This window comes from Chroicocephalus ridibundus, chromosome 9 (assembly GCF_963924245.1).
Source record: "Chroicocephalus ridibundus chromosome 9, bChrRid1.1, whole genome shotgun sequence".
NCBI lineage: Eukaryota > Metazoa > Chordata > Aves > Charadriiformes > Laridae > Chroicocephalus > Chroicocephalus ridibundus.
Window position 1 is genome coordinate 20,361,737 of NC_086292.1, and position 26,772 is coordinate 20,388,508.

A 26,772-nucleotide genomic window follows, 5' to 3' on the forward strand; every position below is an offset into this window, starting at 1 on the left:
TTTTACTACAAAGTAAATGTGACTATGGAATGCAGATCCCCTCTGTAGGACCCATACATTATAATGATAATATTCTTGCCTCTGGTTTTAAAGAAAGCTACATCTTTCTTAAAAAAGAATCCTAAAATTATAAACTTACAGCAAGAATCCTAAAATTATAAACTCTTTGTCATTATAAATACAGTTTCTTTGTCTTTAGGGTTATATTTTTAAAGGCAGAGAATTCTTGCTTATATCAAGGTGAATTATATTTGTGGACCTCTATTTGAATATATATTCATTAACTCTGAAAAACCTTCTTAGTCTTAGTTCTGTTATTTCCCTCTTACTGCAAGATATGAAGTCAGATTTTCCAGTTATTTTTTAAATTTGTGTCACAGTGTATAAAGATATATATATATATTACCTAGCATATGAGGAATGGAAATATAAACATTAATTAATATCATTAAATCTGTCTGTATTCCATCTTCTTTTCTGTAGAACAGAAAAGTCCTAGCTAAGGCTGAATTTTATGAGCCCAGTTAAATGCTGATTATTCTTTTCGTGGCACCCAAGGCATCAACAGCACACTCATCTGACTCTCTAAGCACCATTAAGTCAAATCCCTATTGCTGCTCCGGAGTGTTACTAGTGCATATAATTATATCTGCTCTGTGTTTATCAGCAGGGTTCGCTCTCAAAACGGCTATGTTCAAAAGTGATGTTTCCTGTGGGCTATCTTGTGAAGATACAGTACAACGTCAGTAAAGCTCCTCTCCATCTGTTAGAGGGTGCTCTTAACTACATATCTTGTTTCCCTCTGGAGAGGTACTGTATTTTAATTCACATGCCATTTAGAAATGTAACATTCCAAGCAGCAAGAAATAAAACCATTGACTTTGAGCTGAGCAGTAGAGTAATGAAGAAGATGATGTAACGTGGTAGTCTGTAAATATTCACAAAGGAAAAAAAATAAATTTTAATTGCCGAATTTGACTGGCAGCTTCTTTTCAACTGAGATCATAAATAGTATTTCTTTCCTGTAAGAAGCTGGGACTGTTTTGCTCACAAAAATAACAGCTAGTACACGTACTTAGTCTGTTTTGATACTGTCCTGATTTACAAATCTCACTGACCTTTAGCATTTCCTTTATTTCTACTAGGCTTCAAGAATCCTCATCACACTTTTCTGAAGTTGATGTTTATTTCATTCAGGTAAGTTTGAGGTGTATTACGTATGTATCACATTACACTCCATGCTATAGAGGTGAGGTAATGAAAACAGTATAATTTCTGAAAGTGATGTGAATCATAGAATCACAGAATGGTTTGGGTTAGAAGGGACCTTAAAAGCCCATCCAGTGCCACCCCCTGCCCTGGGCAGGGACACCTCCCACCAGACCAGGTTGCTCCAAGCCCCGTCCAGCCTGGCCTTGAACCCCTCCAGGGATGGGGCAGCCACAGCTTCTCTGGGCAACCTGGGCCAGGGGCTCACCACCCTCACAGCAAAGAATTTCTTCCTCAGATCTCATCTAAATCTCCCCTCCTTCAGTTTAAAACCGTTACCCCATGTCCTACCATGACACACCCTGATAAAGAGTCCCTCCCCATCTTTCCTGTAGGCCCCCTTTAGGGACTGGAAGGCTGCTATAAGGTCTCCCGTTCAACTTTTTTAATGACAAAATTAATCCTTTTAGAGTAATTTACTGCTATGTCTGTTACTGCCTTCTCCGAAGCCCAAATCAGAGTAGGTATTATGCCCAGCCAAACTGGTATAACTTATTTTGGCCACAGGCTGAGAGGTGCAATATATGTCGTCAGCTCTTCAGAGTACCAATGCTAGTTTACATGACAGCTGTTGAGAATCAAGATCATAGCTAGCCTCTTGTTGGGTAACAGCCAAATTGTAATATACTAATTATTGCTAATTATCTTGGCTGAATTACCTGATAAGGTAACCAGACTTTAACAGCAGGTTTAATTCAATAATGCGTTTTATGTGGAACACTTCCTTCACCAGATTTAATCCTGGCCTGGATTTTGGGTAGTACCTGTGGGCTACAGGAAGTTAACATAGGCAACTGTCATTGGTTAATTTTAAGAGGATCTGAAAAGTACATTTGTACTGAATGTTGTAATTATATAGCTGATCTCTGCTGGCTACCTGTGAAAGAAATGGTAAAGTTTCGTAGCAGAATTTTGTGTCCCTTGCAGATTTTTCCATTTGATAATCATTAGTCAAGATCAAGTTAATGAAGAGTGCTGGAAGATGACTATGTAGGACAAACACGACTACTTCCAGCTTTGATAACTCTTTAGGACAAAAAGAACCAACCCAACCAACATGTTAGCCCACCAGTCTAACAGTATGCTTACTTTTTTTCCAATTTTGCTCTTATTTACATTATAAGCTTTTTCCCCAAAACTTTTGTACAACACTATTGTATTGTGAAACACAAACCACATGCTTGTTGAGGCCGCTAGAGACTTTCCCTGAAGACCACTACTCTCTTCTCTTAACTTTTTTTCAGCTAGTAAGTTGAACAAGTAAAATTGCCGCTGTTTTAAGTGTACAGGCAGGGGCCTAGAGTCATATCAAGATGTGTTAAGGTCAGAATCAGATACAGAACCCAAGAGATGTAACATGCAGATCCCTCTTTAAATACCAGAGTTCATTCCCTTTTATCAGCAGCTATAATATCTCTTGATAAGCAGTGCATATAATTGGTCTTTATAAATTAATAATGTCAGTTGACCCAGCTCTGATCTTACCTTCTGTGAAGATAACTGGAATCCTCTGTCATGATGCAGGGAATGTCACTGATTTGTGCCCCCTGGGACCCCCAACACCTATTCCTGGCTTTCAGTGCCTTAAACTTGCTTGCCTGCAATGATTGAATAAGTGGAAATACATGCTATGATATATGAGTTGCAAAGCTAATGCTCCTGTGCACAATTATGTTATGCTTTATACCTAAAATAGTTGCATTTGCACTGCAGTGTCTACAAAGCTAACTCTAGATAAAACTGATACGGATGGGTAGGCCAGGAGTGGTTTTCATTGGAACTGGATTCTATAAATAACACCGAAACTATAGCAGTTCACAGGACTGAGGAATGATCTCCCTCAGAGAGGGTCTGCCATGCAGTTTAGTGTATGGGCATGTTAATGACCATGTGGCTCTGATGAGGCATTGTCTAGTACAAGGGAAATGCTAGCTATTAACAGTTCTTCCTCTGTGCAATATTATTCTTTCTAAAAAAGAAGCAGTAAATCCAAAATCAGTCTCTACATTACATTGATTGGGCTGTGCAGGGTCTTTCTGCAGAATAAAGGGCTGTGTGTGGTAGTGGTGGGGTTTTGGTTCGTTTTGTTTAAACAAAGAACCCTGGGATCAAATACTTGGTGAAAAAAGTATGATGAAACAGCATTACTCTCTCTGCCTCTCCCACCCATAGTGGAAGTAGCCGTGAAGAACCGCATGCACTTTAACTAAACACCTTTTGGACCAGCATGTTAAAGTTTTCACTCAAACCTTGATGTGACCTTCTATAAAATGACAAAGATTTTAGTCCAAAAGCTGCATGTATGTGTACAGAATTTGCATCAGACTGCAGAGTAGTGTTTGCACCATAAACTACCTTAACATGCAGACTCACAGCTTTGGGTTTTGGCCTGTCCCTGTCTCACGTTCAATATAGAGAATCAGGACCTAGGTTGGGCACCCAGCTTAGATACCAAAGTCTAAGCCAGCATAAGCCAATTAGTCCAGTGCAAAGTGAACTAATTTCAAGCTTGTGGCTGGCTTGAGGCTCCTATTGTTAAAGCTCCAGAATACTTTTGTATGTTTGTAACCGTTTCCCTGCTGTGGAGATGTAGTTGACCAAAAGTAGATGAGAAGATTTGTCTTCTGAGTTTCATAAACTCCGTGAGCTTCAGCTGCATAGTGTAGTTTAGGCAGCAGACTAGAGAGCTTTTTAATGGTCAAAATGCTGTCTTTTGCTGCAGAGGTGGGGGCGGCGGGGGACAGGACTAAGCCAACAAAAAAAACCCAGAAGTTGTTACCCAGTGTATTTGGCAATTAAAGTCTGCTCTGGTATAATATATTTTTCAGTTTGCAAGTGAATTACAGTTCATCATCTCAGAATTGCACATTTTTCTTCATAGCAATTCAGCTCTAGGAAGCTTATTCTTCTTTTTAATGTCCAAGTGAAACAATGGGAGAGCAACGGGTTTGCATTTATATAGTACTTCATGCACAGCAGTGTACCTGTATTTTATATATTCTAGTGTGCTGTATAGTGTTATGCGGTTCTAAAATGGGATCAGGAGTTTTCCAGGTTAATTTGGTTTTAACTTCAGTTTTAAATAAAGATGCATTTGGATAAACCCAAACTCCACCTATCTTTAGCTTGTATCCAGATGTGAAAACAATTGCTAAAGGCATACTTATAGCCAGCGGAGACTGTGTAGGGCTAACCAATTTAGTTGGTAGTCTGTCAGAAGCATACTTCGTTATATTTTACCTACAGGCCTACTCACAGTATTACAGAGTTTAATGAGTTCTGGCTTTTCCTAACTTTCAGTAAATGCTTATTTAATGAAATGAAAATTGAAAATGTTAAGAATAATGTGTTATTAAAAGCTGGCATAATACCTGTTTAGAGCATAGGCGAGGTGAGCTCTGTTTCAATGGCAGGACGTTTACGGAAGAGACGTCATCCTTATCTGCAGCTTCCACAGTGTAAAGGTCATTAATATGGACCACTAAGTTTACAGCAAGCTGGTTGGTTGTTTGCTTGTTGGGTTTTTTTTTTTTTCTTAAATAACTTATTCCTGGCTTGGTTTTTAAGGTTTCTGATAAAATTAGTAAAATAGTTAAAGTCCTGAGGAAGAAGGAATACTGTTGACTGTCAACTACGCAGAGTTCCACAATACTGCCTACTTTTTGAGACAGCATATCTTTTACTTTGCTAAGTAAAAGAGATGGTAGGTATCAGAGAATTTCTTTGCCAGTGCCTGTCCCTGGATAAGATAAAACAATATGGAGTAAAAACACTGAAAAAATACCAGAAGATGATTCAGAATACGCAAGTGGAATTGAAATGGACTCCACCATGCGATTCCTTTTTCAGTCACCTATTAAAACTGTGGGTACCGCTAAGGACGTGAATCTAACTCTGTAAATTTTACCATAGAAATTGTTCAAAATGAGTGAAGTAAGAAGGAACAGTTGCTTCTCCTCAAGGCACCTTTAAAGAAGTATTTTAAATCTACCAGGGAATTTTTGTTGTTATTGGGAATATTTCATAAGTGAAACTAAGAGAAGTGTCAGCTGTATTATTGCACGCATTTTAAATTTAGCATATTTGGGAAGGAAAATCAGGGAGACTTCCCGTCTAGCACGAGTTTTAACTAAACTTGTATTACTGCATGGTCTCCGTCTCTAAATTGAAAAGAATACGAATCAGTTGTGGCTAGGAAGAGAAAGCGATGGTACAGAGATGGGTTTTCCCGGCCCTCTTATTTTGTAATGTTAGCTTTGATTTCCACTCGGCCCCTCCAACTGTTTAACTGAAAACAAAGGAAAACCCAAAAAATATTTACTTGGTGTTTTTATGTGACAGTAGCCCCTTTTTCCATTATTTTAAATTGTAGACTTCTTTTCTATATTTGCAGTAATGAGCGTCTCCACAGTTAACTTGGAAAGTGCTACTTAGACTATGAGGTACAGCTCTCTTTCATCTAGGACTGTAGCACCTGCTTTCTCAAAACAAGTGAGAACTACCCCTAATTGCTTGGGGCTTGTTTGATTTGGGGAAGAAAAAAAACTTCTATGAAGAGTTTAATGTCCTGTACATAAATTTGCATAACCATTTCTTTCACACTCTTTTTTTTTTTTAACTTTTTAAAAAATATTATTGTAAAGATTCTATCATTAAAGATTACTATAAGCAGAATTTTATTGCTCTGGGAAGAAAGACATGTTAATATCCACAGATTCTATTAATTTGGTTTATTGGTGCTTATCTGCATTATAAATCAATTAAACTCAGCAAATAGTGCTAAACCATCAACTGTTCCAGCTCAATTATTTAGTCTACTGTAATGTTGCGGCTGCTGCACTGCTGACCTGTAAATCTCTAAATTGAATACGTAAGTGTAGAAACAGACTTAAAAAAGTAAAATATTAATTTGATTTATAAATGTTTTTGATATGCTTAGCCGTTTGAAGTACCTACGCATGGGCATGCACAGGCACTTTCCACCAGGGAAGGGTTATAATTTTGAGGGAAAAAGCCCAGTTACCTCAGCACAAGTTTTTAAATTCATAACATGTGTTCTTTTAGTTTGTTCTTTTAGCTTGATCTCAGTTTGTGTGCTAAATTGCTTTGGAATTGGCAGGAAGGTTCCTCTTGGAATTTGGCGGGTTTGTTTATTTTGTGGTCACCTTAACAGCATGTAGGACTACTTGATCTTTGTACTAAAGTAGCAAACTCCAAATCAGCAAAAGCGGTTGTGTTTGTAATGCTGTAGTCTTGAAACTTATGGACTGTTACGGAAGTAGTAACATAAGTCTAAAGTTGTACCTCTATAATCTTAAAACATTCTCTAATGTGAATGGTTTTTGCAAGGTTCATGTAAGTATATAGTCATAGATTCAATGTTTTCAAGAAACGTGGTGAAAAGGAAATGGACAACTGAGGAATGCTGATGATCTCCCCAGGATCAACAATTAATGTTGCTTTAAAATTGTGTAACTCTCCAGGAGGCACCTGGAACACAGTTAATGGAGAGCAGCAGACCTTTCACCTTCAAGCTGCTCTGCCCCGTTCTTTCTGCGGGAAGCTGAGGTGATGGTGCCTTTTACTTGGAGAGGAGCTTCTGTGCCTGAAACTTGAAGGTAGTATTCCTGTTTCTAACTTATTTTCTAGAATTCAGTGGACTTCAGCTTCAGTAGGATTTTGATAACCATTGAAGTAGTATTTAATAATGGTTTACTGCGTGGTGCTTAGTGTATAGCTGCTTTGGAAAAGGCAGAGCTGTTAAACAACAAAGTCCTTCAAAGTTTCAATGAAATGTATTCTCCATCTCTTAAAATGTAACTCCTGAAATGTAGTTCTTAAGAGTTGCATAGGGTAAGCACTGCCTAGCCTGAAGTAATGTCACGTGCTATTTGGTGATGAAGTCTGGAGAAGATCAATTGCAGGATGTTTTAAAGTTAACTGACTGTTCGCACACCTCTGCTCTGCTGCAAAAGTCATGGCTTTTCCCCTTGCAAATGTAATGTCTCGTTGGCTTTGCAAGACCAAAGGAAAAAAAACTCCCCTGCGGTAATACATTAGACTTTTATAAGTCATCTTAGAATGTAAACTTGGCGGGTGATAAAACAGAAGTTGGCTGTTGCCCTTTGAACTTCAAGAACTGCTGCTATATTTTTCAATGAAAATGCATGTTGGGAACAGGACGAGTCTTGAACTTGGACTGTAAAGGTAAGAAGATTGAATACATGTTGTTTCTGATTTGTATTAAGCAAGTTCTATTTGTAAACTGGCTGCTATGGAAATGTCCAGCATATTTGCGTGTAATAACTCATTTTAGACAGAAGGCTGAATATTGCAGAATAGCAGGATCAGGGGGACCTGCCAACTGAAATGTCAACTGGTCAGAGAAAACTAAAAATCAATTGTTAACTTTGCCAGACGTTTACGTTTTATACTTGAAAGGTATGTGCTGCAGCATGTGCATAAAGTATATTTTGTTAGACAGAAGAAACCAGATAAATCTTACTGTCCTGAAAAACAATTTTTATTATGCAATGTTAATAGGTAACTCACAACAAAAGCTGGGGAAAATTCAGTGAGGATTTGAGGTTGGAATTTGATTCAGAAGCTTACAGTACCCGATAGCTTATTTCTTAACTCCGTTCCTGGGAGACTGGTGATTTTTCTTACTCAGAAGAAAGATGCTTCTTATTTTTTTCTTGCAAATAAATATCAAATATTCCCATTAATTTTAATGACTTTTACAGAAGCAGAAGTTTCATCAACGATTTTTTTTCCCCTTCAGAACTAGTAAGTTCTAAGGGAGGGGAGTTTAAAAGGAGTTGAGAGTGAGTGAGTTTAAACTTCTTTCTTTTTTTTTTTTTCTCTTTGGTATCGTAGTAATTTAAAAAGGCTACTTGCTTTGATCATCACTTTTTATTTTTACAGATGTTGGATATTGCAGGAAGTGCATCTTTTGTTGCAGAAATATGTGTTTACTTTTTTTTTTCATCCGGTCTAGTATAGCTCATGCCTCATCAGAAGGATCAGTTCTCTCGGTACTTAGTTTTGGAGGTGATAGAATACAAATATGAAACTACATGGTGATCCTGATATTGGTGTGGTACCCAAAAATCTTCCTAATGAATGTAAATACAGTTCATAAGTGTTCCCCCAATGTCCATCTTTCTGATACACCATGACAAAAACTTGGAGAAACCGACAAGTCCGAGGGCTAATTTTTCTAATTGTCTTCTGCATTTATCTCATTTGAGGATTTACAGCATGGTGCTACTGAATAGGTTAAAGCACTACCTGAATTGTATTCATTAGTTTACTCTTCTATGGTATAAATCTCCCTACCTTATTAGCAAAGGGGCCTTTGGCCGGAAGTGCTACCTTGCCGTAAATTGCACTGAACACTAATGTGGTCCATGTTTTTAACGGTTTAAAGAGTGCACATATATTCAATATAATCTGCTAATTTTAACAGCTAAAATCTAGATTATGGAAGAAACTAAGTGTGTATATATGTGTGTGTGTGGAAATCTCACCTCTACTGGTAGAGGTAGAATAAAGAGCAAATAAGTGACACTTTTTTTAGGTTTGTTTGCAACTCCCAAGATTTTACTATTAGATTTCTTTGGTCTAATTAGTACGACTGTGAACTTCATATTGGGAGACCTGTGTTCTTGTTCTGTTTCAGACCTAGATAGCTCATCTTGGGTAGATGGTTTATTGGTAATTTCAAGTTTTTCTATAATTTTTGTGGTATTGTTTCAGACAGGGATTGTCTCATACAGTTAATATATATTAATTTTAAATTTCTTTGCTTGGGGCTTGGTTGTTCCTGGGTTTGCTTTCTCATCCCAACTAACTCGAAGGTAGTTAGGCAGCTCTTACTGAAAGCATTAACTGCTCTTTTGTACTTGGGAGTGACAGAGACTGAACCTTTGACAGAAAACATAACCAAATAAAATCATGAAAGCATTGAAAATGTTGGGAAGGATCGCAACTTTGCAGATGGTGCTCCTGGCTTTCCGTGTAGTATTGTAGTTGCTGCAGTTGTGTAAAGAGAAGTTAAGAGGCCTTTTCAGAGTGTGGGATCAGTAATACATGGGATGGAATTTTTGTGGCAGATAATTGTTTTTAAGGCGACAGTAAAAGCTCAAACCTTTATCGTTGCTGAGCAGGCTGATGTGTTTGAGGGCTTGAATTGCGTGCTCTGGAGAAATGCAAGATTTCTGAGGGTTCCTCTGCTAAGAGTCTGCTGTAGATGGAATACTGTATTTTGCTTGTAGCTCCTATCACTTTTTACCTTTTCCCCCAAAAACTGGCAATTAATGTTTCCAGGTTTTGTTAGTATATTAAATTAATATTTGATTATGTCATAGTCTGTAGATAATGATGTGAGAAAATTGCTGGATTTTTAAGAGAAAACATTGCCAGATGAATTTCAAGATGAGTACTTTTACCTGGGTAAAAACTGTGCAGTGGCTACAGTCAAAAGTGTGCTGTGATTTTGTGGGTCCCTGTACAAACTAAAGGGGCAATTCAATTTGTAACTGCTCATCAGTGGTAATTTGTGACCAAGGAATGATGTGGCATGGAGGACAAGAAGACCCAGCTGCAGAAGGGATTAGACTGGCTGGAAGCAGGAATGCCAGAGACAGAGGAACTTCTTGTGAGCGAATGAGCGATGTTTCCTGTGGTGATGAGGTATGAAACAGCCACAATATTGCCTTGTAGCCATCCTGGAATTCCAGGGCTCAGGAGCCACCTTTGGGCAGCAGAGCTGGGCTGGGGTATGGACGCGATGCCAGGCTGAGCTGCCCCTTGCTGATGCTCACAGGAGTGGTGCTGGTGCAAGTATATGCCAGGAATCTGCTTGTGACGCATCTTTTTAGCCTCCTTGTATAACTGCCTGTGGCCCCAGGACTCTACCTAATGCATTGCCCTCTCTTTCTTTTTTAATGTTCAACACAAACATGTTTAATTTGCCTCACGGGGTACACTAAAAATTCCCCAACAAAATAAACATCTGGAAACTGCTGAATTGCTTGGTCTTTTAGTCAGGGTATACCCCAAAGAGTTCTTAGCATAATGTAAATCTGGGGTTTTAGTTTGGACAAAATAAAATTCATCTGGCTCTAGCAGTGTACTTTTCAATCTGTTTCTGAGAATCACATATTTCTGTTACAGCATTGAGAAGTCAGTTATTGTTTTTTCATACATAGTGTTCCAGCTGACAAGGGGGTATGGTATGGGCATGTAGGTTGTTTTATAGGTATAGGCTTTTGTTATCCCATCTGCACTTTAAAATGAGGTTCTTTGATTGTTCTAACAGTTTGTATTTACCAAGTATTTATTGGTGTAAAGCATTTACAATCAAGGGACCTCTGGAGACTGTGTAGTCCAACCTCAACCACACTAGGCTCAGCTAGAGCAGGTTGCCCAGGACCATGTCTAGTGCTCTGTTCAAGTTACTGAGCTGCCAGCTGATGGAGCTATGGGAAGGCGTGAGCAAACTGCACAAATATCCGAGAAAATAAACAGGAGATTACTGGCTCTTCTTGGAAACCCAGCAGGGGTAAGAGCCAGAGTCCTGCACTACATGGGAGGAGAGACACTCAAAAGCCTCGCTTAAGCAGGTGAGAGATGGAGCGGAATATCTGAGCTACGTACAGAGTTGCAGAGCTGTAATCTAATTGGAAATAAGAGAGACCTGGTGAGACAAATTGCATGCCTAGAGTGCTGCCATGGATTGATACAGGGTCTTTGGGAAGATAAAGGAAAAGGGCAGTGCAGTTACTACAACTGAGCAGCTTGAGTGCACGGAGCTTTGCTATAGAACAGGCTGTGTGAGCTCATACGGCAGTCAATTAGAGGAGAGGCCAGCTGGGTTGCAATGGTGAACACTGCCTACAGGCTATCCAGTCAAGAAGAGGAAGTGGAGGAAGCCTTTTTGTTGCTGTTTTTGACAGCTGGAAAAAACTTCGTGATCATTGGCTCTGTTTTTTTCACTGGGGCAATGTCGTGGGGCACAGGCAATGCAGAAGCTTTCTTGAATGCACGGAGATTATATTTTGTTGTTGTAGGGGTTGAACAACGTGCCTAGGGGAGGTGCTCTGTGGCAAGGGAGGTTCTGATTATGCGTAAGAAAAAAACAGATCTTCATAATGAGGGTTAGTTAAACATTAGGACAGAGGCTGGGAAAGGCTGATAAATCTCCATCCTTGGAGACACTAAAGATTTGCCTGACTAAGTCTCTGAACAACCCAAGATAACTTTGAAATTGGCCCCACTTTGATCATGGGATTGGACTAGATGAACTCAATATGGTCCTTCCAAGGCAAATTGCTTTATGACTTTTGTTGTATTTGCCTACCTGGGAAGTTTGTGTGACGTAGTTACTAGAACCGGAAGCTGAAAAAAGTTACCCTGTTTAGTTTCCACTTCTGGGAAGATCTTGACAAAAAGAAATGTGGAGTATGTTTTGAGTTATAGATGGTGTTTGCCTTTCAGGGTTGCAAACATTGTCCTCAGTGTACATGGGAAGATGGGTGAATGACTTCCCTGTAGGGAGTCCTGTAGACTCTGTTTCTCAAGACTGCCACGAATAAAACGAATACTGTTGAGTAATACTCCTGCTTTTATGGAGCTGTTGCTATGCTTAATTAAATATTTAAGGCTGAAATATTAAACAGCTGTATTTGTTTTATGGTTAGCATAATCTCAACAATTTCCATAGCACTTGAGTTTATTTATAGATAAATGTGTTTTGGTATGTATGATCCATAAGAACTGTTTAAAAAAAAAAAAAAAAAAGCCAACAAAATCTCAGTACAAGAGCTTATGTATAACCCAGTCTTGGTCATATTAGCTCAGGCATTGACATTTCCTGACAATCAGCTACAGGTTTCTTGCTATTTTTCAAGTACCTTAATTTTGCCAGTCTATGGCAATAGTCTCAGCTGTACGTTGTATGAAAGAGCTGGAGCTTGGTCTTATCTTTGGCAAAATATATCAGTGCCATTTAAGGGCTTGGGTAATAGTTTTCAAGAAGGGCTTTCAGATGGCTTATCTGAGAGTTGCTGCCTGGCTGCTGTAAACTTTCCTGAAGAAACGGGCAGCATAAAAAAAAAAAAAGCTTATAAATATCTTTGCTTTGTCATCCAGTTAGACCGATACACAATGCCTGATGCCTGCTACTACGATACAAAAGGCTGACCACCCTTTCCCATTTTGGTCATCTGGCCTTCAAAGTGGCCTTGCTGTTAGCATACTGCCTACTAAGTAAAGGTGTGCGCTGAGGAAGCTTAACAGAAGTTAAGCTTCAGAATTCGTTGCTTGAGGTCCAAGCTGTTTATATAAAGATATGGTCAGACTTCATGAAGGAATTTCTTTCCTGATAAATTTGTAGATTTGGTAAAACCCAAGGAAGCAGTAAAAGTTAATCTGAACCATGAAGTATCATAAAATTTCTCACCTTGAACAGCTTGCTGATCCACCGTAATCATGGCAGAGCTAGGAGTCGTTTCAACTTCAGACCTGGTTGAATTGATTCATGCTGTCTGGTTATGAACTTCAGCGGTCTTGAAGTTATTTTGAGTTATGTAGCTGAGCATTTTCCATGGTTCATCTGAAGCACACCTTAACTATGCTGTAACACACTTAGTTTTGTAAGAAGTGAACCTAAAGACAAGTTCTGTAGCAAATCTGCAGAATTTTTGACTTTCAGGTTAGAGTTGCAAGGTCTCTGCTGCAAAATGAGCAGGCTTTGTTTAAAGATCTGCAAACCATAACACCTGGGGTTTCAGTGCGTGCCCACTTACGTATCTGACAGCTTATATTTTGAAGCATTACAATTTACAAATTTGAGGAGAGGGGAACTCTTTTGTTTGAGCAACAGAAAGCAATGGAAGCACTTTAGTTTCTTCATTGATAAAACAACCCATAGCACTTCTTAGATTTGCTAGCTCTGTAGCTAGGTTACCCTCGTAAGATAGGACTGCCTCTTACAGAGCAGGAAAACGCTGGTGTTCCCAATTGGTATATATGACATCTATATGTAGGAGTTAAAGTTCCAGTCTGTTCTGCTAGAAAATACCCTCTTTTTGCAGATAATTCTGCTAGCCATGAACAAGGAGTTGGACTTTCTCCCACCCCTTTGAGTCTGTTAACAGTTCTGAGTGTATGTCATTTGCTTGCAGTTTGAGCAAAAGTTCTATCCTGGCACTGAGAATTTTTTTTTTAAGAACATTCCTTAATAAAATTCCAGGCATCTCTTGACACATGTCATCTGGGATAATTTCATCTGAAACTGTTAGAAATTTCACTTGATTTTCATCTGAGTTATACTAATGCATTCCAGAGGCTTAGAAACTAATGCCTAAATCAAAAAAAAAATAATCCAAAAGCAATATTCAGACATACTGTACTTGTCCTGATTTTTTTTCTTTCATGTGTTTTTGTGGGAGTTTTTGTAGTTTTGTTTGTTTGTTTTGCCATTTTGGTTTTCTGGTGTTTTTTTTTTTTAATGCTTAATTTTTTTTCCATCAGAGTGCTCTATATTTTTTGTTTCTCTTCTCAGTGTTAAGACTTCTTTTTTTTTTTTTTTTTTTTTTTTGGGTAACATGCACTTATTTAAGGCTGCCTACTGAACTATTTGGATTTTTTGATTTTTTGGCTTTGGATTATGATTTTTATGAATACTACACTTATACAAACCTGTAATACTAGATTCAGTATGGCAATAGCCACCAGTGAAGAGAACTGTGTTGCTCTGGAGACAGTCTTCCTGTCTTTTTTTCCCTTTTATATTACCTCTTTAAATGAGATGTTGCATTTCAGATGATGAATGTGGTAAAATGTTTCTTTGTGTATTCCCCTAGTTGTTAATAAAATAAATAAGATCAGGGAAGTCAGTGCATTTCTCAGCAAAGACTCATCTTTTTTTTTATTCCACTGTATTAGTTGGAATGTGGTTTTGGTTTTAATACTGCATCCGACTGCTGTTATATCTACCTTTTCTATCTTTTACCTGTCTTTAAATAAAGCAAGGCAGGGGTGTGGTTATCATGAGGATATACCTCTGGAATAGTGTCATAAATGAGGTCTTAATGGCAAGTTGGAAACGCTGATGATTTATGGCTTTCTACAACACTCATTAGGCATACACATCAATGTGTAACATCCCATAAATTATATTACATGCTGTAAAAAGCCATAAATTGTCATTTTTAGTGTGAGTTATTACCATTAAAGACTTTTATTCCCAGCTGCTAGTGTAAGTTTTCTATGGCTTCCTCACCAATTCCCTGACTAATGATTTCAGCAACTGCAGGAAGAAGACCAAGAGATACAGTGGCTGATTAGGGAGCACAAATGCCTTAAAGCTGTTAAATCGGAGGTTAAACTACTTTATAGAGAAAATATGATCTACCCGCCTGGTAACATCCTTAACATTGAGCATTTCCAAATATGATTCAGACCAACTGTATTTTTTTTTCTTCACTGTTGTTAATACCTGCCTACTGAAAAGCAGAAACACTTTTAAAATAATGATACCAGTTTGTACTGAATAGACAGCTGCAGTAGAATGACGACAGGCTAAATTCTGCGGAGCAATTCAGTCTCTCCTGTTGATCAACCCATCACAGAATTTGCAGCAGTACCGCAGAGGAAATATTGCACATATTGCTACAGTACACTGTAGTAAATCGTAGTATTTTTCAGTGATGAGCCATCAAAACACCGGGTTGGGTGTCTTACTCTGTATTACAAGTCAACTTGAACAGAGCTAAATATGGAGAGGGAATTGCAGGTAGTATTGTTTGAGGGGGGGTGGTGGTGTTTGGTTTGTTTTGGGTTTTTTTGTAATGCAGCACTGCTGTGATATTTGGCTTCAGGGAAGGTACTGCTTTCCTCCAAGTTGTAGCCGTTACCAGTTCCAACTCCACATAGAGGTTCATGCAGGACGAAGTCAAGAAATAAGGTATCAAAATTTACTTAACTTCTAATTTTAGACACCTTTGGGGATACTTTGTTTGAAAAGTGAGTACTACCCTTCAGGCTGCCAGCTATAAAGTGTCATTGTGAAAACTAGACACTGTAGCTTGCAAATGTAATGCAAAACCAAGATAATTTATCATGGCTTTTCCAAGAAATTCTTCCTTACAAGTCTGTCTTTTTCCCCATAAAACTTGTGTGTACCTTGGCTTTTAGGGAGATGTTTCTTGGCCAGCAGGTTGAGGGAGGTGATTCTGCCCCTCTGCTCTGCTCTGGTGAGACCCCACCGGGAGTACTGCGTCCAGCTCTGGAGTCCTCAGCACAGGAAGGACATGGACCTGTTGGAGCGGGGCCAGAGGAGACCACGGAGATGCTGGGAGGGCTGGAGCTGTGAGGACAGGCTGAGAGAGTTGGGGGGGTTCAGCCTGGAGAAGAGAAGGCTCCGGGGAGACCTCAGAGCCCCTTCCAGTACCCTTCCTACAGGAAGGATGGGGAGGGACTCTTTATCAGGGTGTGTCATGGTAGGACAAGGGGTAACGGTTTCAAAATGGAAGAGGGGAGATTTAGATGAGATCTGAGGAAGAAATTCTTTGCTGTGAGGGTGGTGAGCCCCTGGCCCAGGTTGCTGTGGCTGCCCCATCCCTGGAGGGGTTCAAGGCCAGGCTGGACGGGGCTTGGAGCAACCTGGTCTGGTGGGAGGTGTCCCTGCCCAGGGCAGGGGGTGGCACTGGGTGGGCTTTAAGGTCCCTTCCGTTCTATGATCCTTTGCCACACCTTCACTAAACCTTGGTATAGTGAGAATCTTTCCTCATCCAGCTTCTTCCAGTTCAGGGTATTGAAAAGAGACACAGACATCTCTCTAAAAATCATCTTGGTAATCTTGTTTTAGGCATGGTGAAAAAGACAATTCTGACAAAAAAAAAAAAAAAAGATTTTTAACATTCTTCTAGCCATTTCTGTTGGGTTATAAGAGAAGAGCTTTTTGTATCGCTCCATCCCCCACCCCTTGCCCTGCCGACTAGAGCAAATTTCTGGCTAAATCATGCCCTCTAGTGAGTCAGTTCGGTGGGATTAAAATTACAAAACTGTTTTGTAATTTAGGTGAAATATTTTTTTTTCCCCTTTCCTTTCTGGTGTAGCTTGGAGAATTAATCACAGAAATGAATAGCTAATTTATACTTTTTGCTAGGTGAGAAAAAGGTCAGTAGTTTAGTATTTGTAAAGTATTCCTAAAGCTGCCACACTTTCAATATCATAACCGTGCAGGAAAAGGAAGCAGTGCTGTTTGTACTTTGTAATCCTTCTGTAGCGCTAATTTGAGAGCTGTCAGTTGCACGGATGACCCTCGATAGCAATACTAAGCTAGAAAAGAGAAGACCAATTATAACCGAATTCTTGTTTATTTTTTAAAATAGATCTATAGTGTATCTAATTGATTTACGTGGAAAAGAGGCAGAGAGCACCAAGAAATTAAAAAATAAAGTTACTTGAAGTAAATACATAAGCTGAATAAAGTAACTGTTGACTTAAATTCAGGAATATGTCTTAAAATGAGGAGTGATGAACTGCTTTTTGCTGACTGTTGATTCAAACCATTGTTTGAATCAGCTTGAGGACTGCAATATATTGCGGTTTGGTAATGTCGGGGTAAGTCATATGACGTTTAAAAGTGTTAATACACTTTATATATCCAATTATGTTTCTAATTTTATAATAATGGAAGCAGTATTTGCACAGTATGAAAACAATGTGCTTGGCATTGTCCAGTTCATTGAGATTCATTGCAGAAGCAGCTCTTGTGCCATAATAGTCTCTCTCACCTTCAGAATGTACCAACAAGAGTTTCATAATCAAATACTGTGTGATACATCCCAAATAGGAACTGTGGGTGAATGGAAAGAAGTACTTTGTGTTCAATTTGTATTTCATGAAGTAGGCGTCTTTTCTGAAGAACTTTGAGGGTCTGAGCCTATTGAATTATTTTGCCACTGTTAAGAAATGGAATTTATTCATATGCCGAAATTTTTTTATGCATTCAAACCCAACTTTCATTAGATTTCTCAATTATTACATTAAAAGGTTATGTAAGAAAATATTTTTATTGTTATAGAAACAGGATCTCAAATGACTTTTAATGCTGTACTTGATTTGCATTAAGTATGTTTGTTCTTTTTTTTTAATCTGCAATTTTGAAGTTTTTGTGAATGAATATCTGATTTGGCTGAGAAACTTTGCTTGTCATGTACTTTAATGTTGTTTCAAAATAGTTGTTTCGTGGTTTGCCTTTTTTCTTTTTTTTTAAATCAATGCTTTGGCATTTTGAAAGTAAAACATTTTGACTTCTTTCTGGTGTTTTTTTTTTTTGCGTGGCGAGGAGGGATCTTATCTTGCAAAACATCTAGACTTTTAGAATAATTTATTTTTGATGAGTTCAAGAGCTGATCTTTATCTCATTAAGATATCTTATGCATAGGAATTCACATGTCAAATGATATTAAATGAGTTTGCTGCTGCCAGCTAGACCTTGTCAAGTCCAGGTTTTGATGTGATCGTTTTCTTGAGAAACATTTTATTGATGCTGTGTGGAAGCTTTGCTGTATTAACGGTGTAGAAAGTAGTATTCTTGGGTAAAGTAAAACCTTACAAAGCTTTGAACAAAGCCTTCCATCTACAGAAGAGGCTAAGCAGCCTCTTAACATGGTTACGTGGACATGTCTCAAGATGCTGTGATTCAGCGTGGCTGACCTGCCTGTGAAACTCGTAAAGACGTTGCTGTAGCTGTTCAGGTAAGACATCGAGACCGAGACAGTTACTTCTGTGGCCAGAATGACATTGTGTGCAACCTTAGACCCAGACTGTTTGCATGTGCTGGGCTGCCCAGTGCCTGGTGTGGTGATCTCTGACCCTGTTGTATAGGGTGACTGTCGAACCCTTAAATTTTTAAACAAAAGGTTTTTCTAAACAAAAATATAGAGAGTAATTTTTTGATTTCCCCCTTAGGCTGCATGCCTGAATGTCAGTGTAAACTCTGAAATCAACCTTTTGTTCGTACTGAGAGAGAAGAAAATGTTCTGTGAAACATCTTAGTATCTGCTATTATATTAGAATTTGGGGCTTGTGACCTGCAACTTCTGTATTGACTTTGGGTGTCACTAGGCTCTTTTTAGCTAAGGATCTTGTGCTGAAGGATGTTACGTATTTGGTTCTGGCCATCAAGTTTGATTTGTGGAAGGGAGAAGATAGAGTACTTGTTTTAGAACAACTTTCTTAAAGTTGTTTTTTTGACATGAAAATTCTGTGTGTTGTTTATCTACTGACTGCGATAATCATTACCCAAGTTACACCAGCAACATGGTTGCAAGCTTTGTGCAAAATAGTTTTTGGGTTTTTTTTAACCTTTCTTCTGAGATTATTGGAGAAGCAAAATTAGAAATGTAGAATATGCAAGCTAATAGTTGAATTTAAGGATACGGTAAAGATATCTGACTGCAATTAGGATCTGAAGACAAGCAGGTGTGGAACTTTTCTCATCTGTGATAGAGCCTCTGTATATCCTGGGTGAAATTACTGCATCATGTCATACAAACTTCACAGCCGGTGGGAGATGAACTCTAAGAGTTTGCAAGGCCATCCATAATTAGTAAACGTGTGATGACTGGAAGAGTCATGTGGCTGATGTGCACTAGATTATTCCAAGTTAGCATTAGGCCAAGTTTAAGAAAAAAAGCATACATCTGTTAATCACCAGTAAAGCTTAAATATCAGTAAAGCAGTTTATACTAGGAAGCTTTACATGCAAGCAAAGGGCAGAACTGTTAAGTAGGGTATTTTGAATGATAACTTCTGTTTTGGGGACCACGCTCAAGGGACTTTATTGTACTGTCCTAAGCAGAACTTCTGCCTTCTCTCCTGCTTCTCATTGACTGTGATTCCAACTGTGCCAGTACGCTCAAGGTCTGCTTTTCAGTAACAGATGTGTTCTTCCACTCTCGCACAAAGTAACCGCAGCTGATACTTAATCATAAATATCTCTAAGAAGATATTTTTAAATTAAAGTTATAGAAATTACTTCAAAATTATCACAGGCTTGAAATATACACACTGCGTTTATTTGTTTTGAATTGATGAATTGTTTATGGAGCACATGCATACATATCCTTTTGTTCCAAAATGAATGGGTAGAAAAATTTGGAAACACTGGCTGAAAAAGTTCTTTCCATTTCTAGCTTGCCTTTCCCTAGCTATTAGTCAGCTGTGCGTATAAGAGCTCTGTCTGAATGGAAATAAATCAGTTGTGCTAGTTGTTAAAACTAGCTTGATTGTTGTCTTCCAGTTGCAAGGATATTGCAAAGCTTTCTCCTTCCAGTGGTTAAAAACCTCTTTCTTTATTTCTAGCCTAAATTTATTTATGTCCACTGTTTCTTTGTCTGACGTAAGACCTCGTGAGGTCTCTTACTGAAATACCCAAAACTAAAATACGTAATAAAACCCAATATTTGCTCTTCAGAAGAATTTTTAAGAGCCCAGTGAGAAGTAATATATGGCAGGAAGTGTGGTAATGTCTTCAGTTGGAAGAGGAGAGCTCTCATTGCGTAACAAACCCATTCTTATTTTCTCTTCCCTCTTGGGTGTTTAACAGTAATTTCTAATCACTAGGAGGATCTATTATTGCGGTTTGGTTTTTTTTTATGAAAATTTTCAGTGTCTTTTTGTGTTAGTTGCTATCGAGTATTTCAGAACAGGCTACGTTATATGTCAGCGTTAGAATATTGCTGACCCATGCTACCAAATCGTACCAGGTGAATAATACCGGCCCCTGTGGAACGTTTTATTGGAAAAGATCAGGTAGTGTATACACATAATGGACTTCTGAAGACATCGCAGTCTCCTTAACTAAAATTTTGTAGTGTCTGTAACAGGGTCAGTAATCATTCTACTTAAGCAAATAAAATGATGTTTTTGCTGGATTATCTTAGAATTAACATAAATGACAAGAGCGTGTTGTATCAAAGTTGATTCATTTTCTCATGCCCGTAAAAGAAATTGCTGCTAAAGCTATTAAATCATTCTCCACTTATGTAGGTCTTCCTGAGTTCAGACACTGGCAAGTAAAACCTTTTAGTGAAAATATTATAATGTCCAAATTCTTTGCTGACTAAGAGCAGTAGTTGCATCAATATGAGATTTGGTCCAGATTCCTTTATCTGGGCCAGATTTGGTGTCACACTTCGTAAATGCATTGTATGGTAGGTAGATGAAAGTAATCACTTGTGCAGTATAACATTATGTAAAAGTAGGGATGTGGGGACGGAAATTCCATTCACAGCCAGTTACGTATAATGTGTCCTGAAGCAATTCTGGCTTTGTCTTAGCAAATTAAAAGCCAATTTGCATCCCTATGAGAAGGAGTTGATACCAGGTTTTCAAACCGGTATTCCTCCTTTTTAAATGTCTGAAATTAAGAACTAAATCTTATTTCATGTTTAGACTTTGCTCTCATTCTGTGTTCAAGCTCAGAGGTTGGTTGTGGATATAGATTTTGTCCTGTTGTCCTTCCTTAACTGGAAACACTTGCTGCAAAGGGCTCTTAGGAGTTTGAGGTATTCCAATTGTCATTCTGCTCCTCCAGACGAGACTGCAGTGAGGACAATGTGTCATTACTACATGCTGTGGAACGAGTATTTTTTCATCTGGTAGCTCAGTGGAAACTAGAAACTGATGATCTTGTGCAGGTGTAGCTTTTTTTTAGGTTACATGAAAAAAATTGCAGCCTGGTGTGAAAACTCAGCTGCTGAATTTATGAAACACTTACTGATATCCCAGAGGGTCTTCTGAAACTGTTAGTGCTGAACACTATCAAGGCTACCCAAAATAATGTTTTACTAGAAACTCTTGAAATTTCTCTGGCTCTGCAACAGTAAGTAGAAGTTAAAACCAAGAACCACATAGTGCAAATTCATTGCTACTACAGCATGTAATAAAATTTTGTGCTGAGACAATGAGTTCTCTTTAAGAAACGTGAGTAGAATATTGTTGATTTCCTTAGGAAGCCTTTTATAGAAGGAATACTGATGGTGGGGAGCAATAGTACTTTGAGGTAATGTTATTTTATTTTTTCTTCCCGTGTAACAATTGACACGTGACTTCAAGTGGACGGTGAAGTGAGTATTGTGAATCGTTTAATCTATTCATAAATCTATGGCTGTTTGTCAGACCACTCTGACAATAGCTTCCAGTTGTGTTTTCCTCCACCAGATAGCATCCTAACATCTCCTGAAATCTGCAGGCTTTCTCCACCTCCAGCTGTTAGACCCGTGCTGCTTCAGGAAGGAGAGCCAGCCACCCCGATAGCTTTGTGTACTCGAAGTAGAGCGTGGCAGGGGTGCTGGAAAAAGTCTGCCAGTAGTAGCCACTTCTCTTCCTATTTTTCCACCCCCCCCCCGGATATCGCAACAGTTTAAATGCCAGGGATATAGGTATAACTAAGTCGGTATGCATCTTGTGAACTAGCGTGGGTAAACTCTGAAATGAAATGCAGTGGAAGAAAGTTTACTGCTGCCGTGTGCTCCCAAACATGGTTCCACTGACATTGTGAAATGTCTGTGAGAGATTCTTCTTTATCCCAGCATCTTCTTTACAAAAATACCTTTTTGTTTGGTTGGCTTATTATACGTTTGTTCTTGATGAAGACTTTTTGTTAGTTTTCTTTTAATGTATTGGTATTGTTGTTATTGGAAAAATTAAATTCATGCAAAACCATCTGAACGATTGCTGCCATTTTCAAAATATTCATGGTTGTAAAAATTACGAGGTAATATATTTGTGGAATTTTTAATAACAAATGTTGCGGCTAGTATGACTTTGAGGATTAACATTGTATAAAAAAGCTGTGAAGAAGCTGTGCAATTACTGGAGCACTTTATGACTCTGCCAATCAGCAAGTAATTAAGGAAAAAAGTTGGTGGACATGCTTCAAGGGAATAACAAGGTTGACAAGAGCACGTTGCTTGCCTTCAGCAAGGTAATTTGGTAACAAAATCCTGTGTGTCAGACCTTTGATTCTTCTTTTGACCTCGATGTAGAAGGTTTGAGAGAATCAAAATAAATCTCAGAACAGCAGCTAAGGGATTAAAAAAAGGAGATAGTTCATGTGAGGAGATAGGCCAAATGCTGCAAGTAGCAAAGATTACTGGGAAGAGAAACAAAAAAATAGCGGACATGGTTAAGGCGTTCTGGAAATACTGTTGATAAAATAGTTCCCACTGGCCAGACAGAATCAGCTTTTTGCATATGGTAGGTGAAACGTACTGAGTCATTCTGAATAAATACTTCACAGTGGATGATGTATTCAGTGAAAGCAATTTTTTCTTGAAAATACATAATGGCATATTGCAGTTACCTCAAATGTATTAGTTTTAAATGATTAGTAGAATGATATTGAAGAATGATTTTTAGATTATAAATGGTTTATGAATATTTAGTACTGAGAATTCAGATTTTCAAAGACCAGGGGTGTGACATTGTAGAATTTGCATTAAAAAACCCCTTCTGGGTTGCCTACCTTAGCAAAAGTGAAAAATAGGTTAGTGATAGTATTAAAAAAAAAAAAAAGAGAGAGAGAGGAAAAAAAAAAAAAGAAAATATAGGTTTTCATCAGCATTCCAGCCCAGCCAGCAGAATTTTATGCACAAACGTTCTGAAGAGTGGGAGAAGATGTGGAAAGTAGATCAGCCATAATCAAATCTTATTAATGAACATGTAAAATTCGCCCCATTGGCGAACTGATAGTGAAACATTTTATCGCTCTCACTTCTACAGGCTGGAACTTGTAAAGCAGCCTCTACTTTCCATCTACATGGAAAATAGATGGAATCCTTTTTTTTTTATTTTTCCTTTCCTCTCCCTTTATATTGCGTGTGCATATTCTTTATTTTTGTTTCCACATTTAGAGATACAGTATCTATCTTTTGAATTATTGTAAAGATGGCTGTTTATTAATAACTGAGAAGTTACTCTTTTTATCTTTAAACATTCTGATCTAAGTCTAATACTTACAATCTTAGGTTTTGCATGCATAGAACTGATGCTTAACTCTCCAGTCCGTCCTTGCACTGCTGCAGTGTTTCAGGAGACAAAGTGATGCTTTAAATAAAGCACAAATGTTCTTGGTATATGTCATCTCTTGCATGTATATTTCTGCAGTGGGTCAAATTTACTTGAAGAAAACTTAGATTGTTAAACTGGGTTGCATACAATAAAGTGGTTTAGAATTGGAAGTCTTACTACTTATCTTTCTCGCTCTATTATTTCTTTGTCACCATCACCTGTGGTTTCTCATAAAAAAAAAAAACAAAAAAAAACCACCAACAACAAAAAACCCCACACCATTATATTAATGCCAGCGTGTTATCAGTAATGATTTCAGTTCTTGCTAGGCACCTAGGTGCTGTGGCACCAAACATCATTTTGTTTTAGAATTACCAGGCAGTAGTTGGTAGCACTGAAAATGGCTAGTGATTTTGGTTATGGATTTGTACTAATTTGAAAATGTATATAGGACAGACACACCCTCCTTAAGTCACATATCCCTGTAAATAATGATAACAAACAGCATGAAGGAATTAACGATATTGAATGCACACACGTCGTTAAGCACAATGTAGTTGTTCTGTCCTTGGACTTCCTGTTTGAGCTTTGCTGTGCTGATAAACATAAAAAGATTATAGGTAGTTTTGACCTTACAAAGAATACTTTAAGTCAGACCAAATCAGCTCATGCTGCAGCCAGTCCAACTACTGACTTAAAGCTCTGTGCAATTCTGAGGAAATACATGATTTTTAACAAGTATGGCAGGGTGACATGGATGGGGGTTGGTTTGCGCTTCTACAAATACAACTGTAAGTGACTTTGCCTTCCAGCTTTTTCTTGCACCTTCCTAGACATGTTTTAAGGGGCTTGTCTAATAACACTCTGCCTTAGTTTGAGCTCAAAATTGAGTATTTGCTGTAGAAAATGTTTCAGAATCTGACAGTTTTTACTTTCAGGTGGGTCAGTGACCTAAAAGTCTGTTTCTTAGATTTCCACTGGTGAAGAGAATATTAGAAGTTTTGTAGGTAGCATGATGTTCTTACCGTGTGTGACATTATCCACCTTCAAGGACAGCTTCAGTAAGCATTTTACTTAGGGGGTTTCTTTTTTTTTTTACCATTTTGAATCAAAGCCCTGAATTTCACCAAACAATTGAGTTTGCTGAAGTAGATTATTTTTTTTTTCATAGAATATAGGCAAGTTGCAGCTGGGATGCAAATTTGTATACCGATTTTTTTTAATTTATTTTTTTCTTCCGTCCAAAAGAAAGACTAAGTTATATTTGCATAAAGAAAACCTTGAAATAACATAAGATCAATACTTTCCTGTCCATTGCAGACTTTGGGGAATTAAAAACAAAGTCCATCATATGTCAGACTGAAAATATAGCTGTCCTAAACAGCTTGGGGGAGGAAGGAGGAACAGTAGGTCTTCCTGGACAGTGATGCTATGGGAATAGCTGTCAAAATATATTGATTGTTTCTGTACAGCCTCTTCAAAGGATTTCCACCCCACAAAATCAATAATAACTGTTCAACAATCTTAAATTAAAATGACAACTCAAAGTTTTTTAGCAGTTGGTGATTCGTTCTTTAAAATTATGCCCAAATTAGTCTTCTGTATTTTTATATAATAGAAGGATATTAAAAAAAAAAAAAAAAGGCAACCCCCTTCCTTTAAGAAAGTCACCTTTTTCAGTTTTATCTCATCAGCTTTACCTGATTCAGTTTTGTGAATATTGAAACCTTACTGCATTTAGTATTTGCTAATTTGTTCAGTGTAGAATTTTGTCACTTGTTTCTTGTGGTTTTTTGGGCATCAATGTTTAGCTGCGCTTTAAACCGTTAATATGCTGTAAATTGATAAATTTTGTACTGGTTTGCAGTAATTAAAATGAATTAATTGAGCTGCTCTAGTGTTTGTGCTAAGTTAGTACTTAATAGCTTTACCACGCAGTTTTCATGATTCTACAGCTGTAATTGCACTTTTAGATGCACAGTTAAAGTGTTTCTTTTAATTATTTTTCCTTTTAATAGCTTAACATTTTAGCAACATTTTCTGGTTGAGTACAATTTCTGCCGCTCCCTGGCACTTGTTGATGGTACACAAGGAAGAAGTAAATATGTGTACGCTTTATACGTAGGAAATCACTATAGTTTTTGCTTGTTGAAAGACCGGTGTCGTACATGCATTTTTGGTACTAATGTAACTAAGTATGGTCACCGTGTACTCTGTATTTTCCTTGAGTGACTCCTTCATGTATAGCTATTCTAGTAGGAACCAGCTTAGCGACAAGATGCAGGTTTAACTCAGCGTTATGTCTGCTTAAGATTTTTTTCTTTTTGTTTCAGAGTTTGTTTTCTCTTCTTTGTTCACGTGTTCCAGCCCCCTGATTGTGGCCTCTGCTGAACACACTGCAGTATGGCAGCGTCTGTCTCAAACTGGGGGATCCCAAACTGGCCACAGTACTCCAGATGTGGTCTCCTGGGTGCTGAGCAGGGAGAATAATCACTTCTTTCCACTTGGTAGCCACACTTCTGCTAATACAGCCTGGTATGGATTTGGTCGTCTTCACTGCAAGGCATTGACGACTTATGTTCAACTTGTCTACCAGGACCATCAAGTCTCTTTAAAGCTCTTCTTTATCCAGCTCAGGCCTAGGCTGTACTGCTGTGTGGGGGCTGCTTCTGCCTTTTTTTGAACTTCATGAGGTTCTTGACAGCCCGTTTCTCCAGCCTGTCGACTTTACTCTGAATAACAGCTCTGCCCTCCAGTGTTTTGGCCACCGCCATGAATTTGAGCGTGGGCTCTATCCTATTGTCTAGGTTTGTTAGCAAAGCTGTTAACAGTTTCAGCCTGGGTGTTGATCCCTGAAGGATGGCACTAGCACTTGATTGCCCGTTGGACTTTGTACTGTTGATTACAACCCTTTGATTCTGCCAGTCTAGACAATATTCCACCCACATCACAGTCCGCTTATCCAGACAATATATCAGAAATTTGGCTATAGGGATACTATGGGTCATTCCGCCAGAAGTCTTTCTGACATGTTATCATCAAAAGGGTGTGACAGTATGCTTCACTGTTTAACAAAATAATTATATTTTGAGGATAAATACTTAAAATTTTAGAACGTAGTTATCCTTACCCAGAAAAGTAGCAAAACTTCCTATGTGGAAAGCTTGGCTTTCTCAGCAAAGAAAAAGTTGGGGTTTTGTATAATTATATCTCTGTAAGGGGGGGAAAAGTCTTTGAAGTCTCTGCAGAAATCAATCTCCATAAAAATTTAATAAGTATACCACCTTGCTGTTTTAATTCTGTGGGATCAAATGAAGAAATGCAGAATCCTTGGTAGCTCAATGTGTAGTTCTAAGATGTGTCTTCCTGTATTAGTGAACTTGAAGCTCTTCATCAAATTAGGGAAGA

At 38.2% G+C, this 26,772-nt stretch overlaps 1 long non-coding RNA gene across 2 annotated transcripts in view; it reads left to right on the forward strand.

Moving 5' to 3' along the window:
* LOC134520890 (uncharacterized) overlaps window positions 1-26,772 on the forward strand; it is a 201,257-nt gene that overhangs the window by 148,249 nt on the left and 26,236 nt on the right. For both annotated transcript variants that reach the window (XR_010072578.1, XR_010072577.1), the window contains exons 10-11: window positions 1,146-1,197; window positions 6,753-6,887. This is a non-coding gene — a long non-coding RNA (uncharacterized LOC134520890). The remainder of the gene's footprint in view (window positions 1-1,145; window positions 1,198-6,752; window positions 6,888-26,772) is intronic.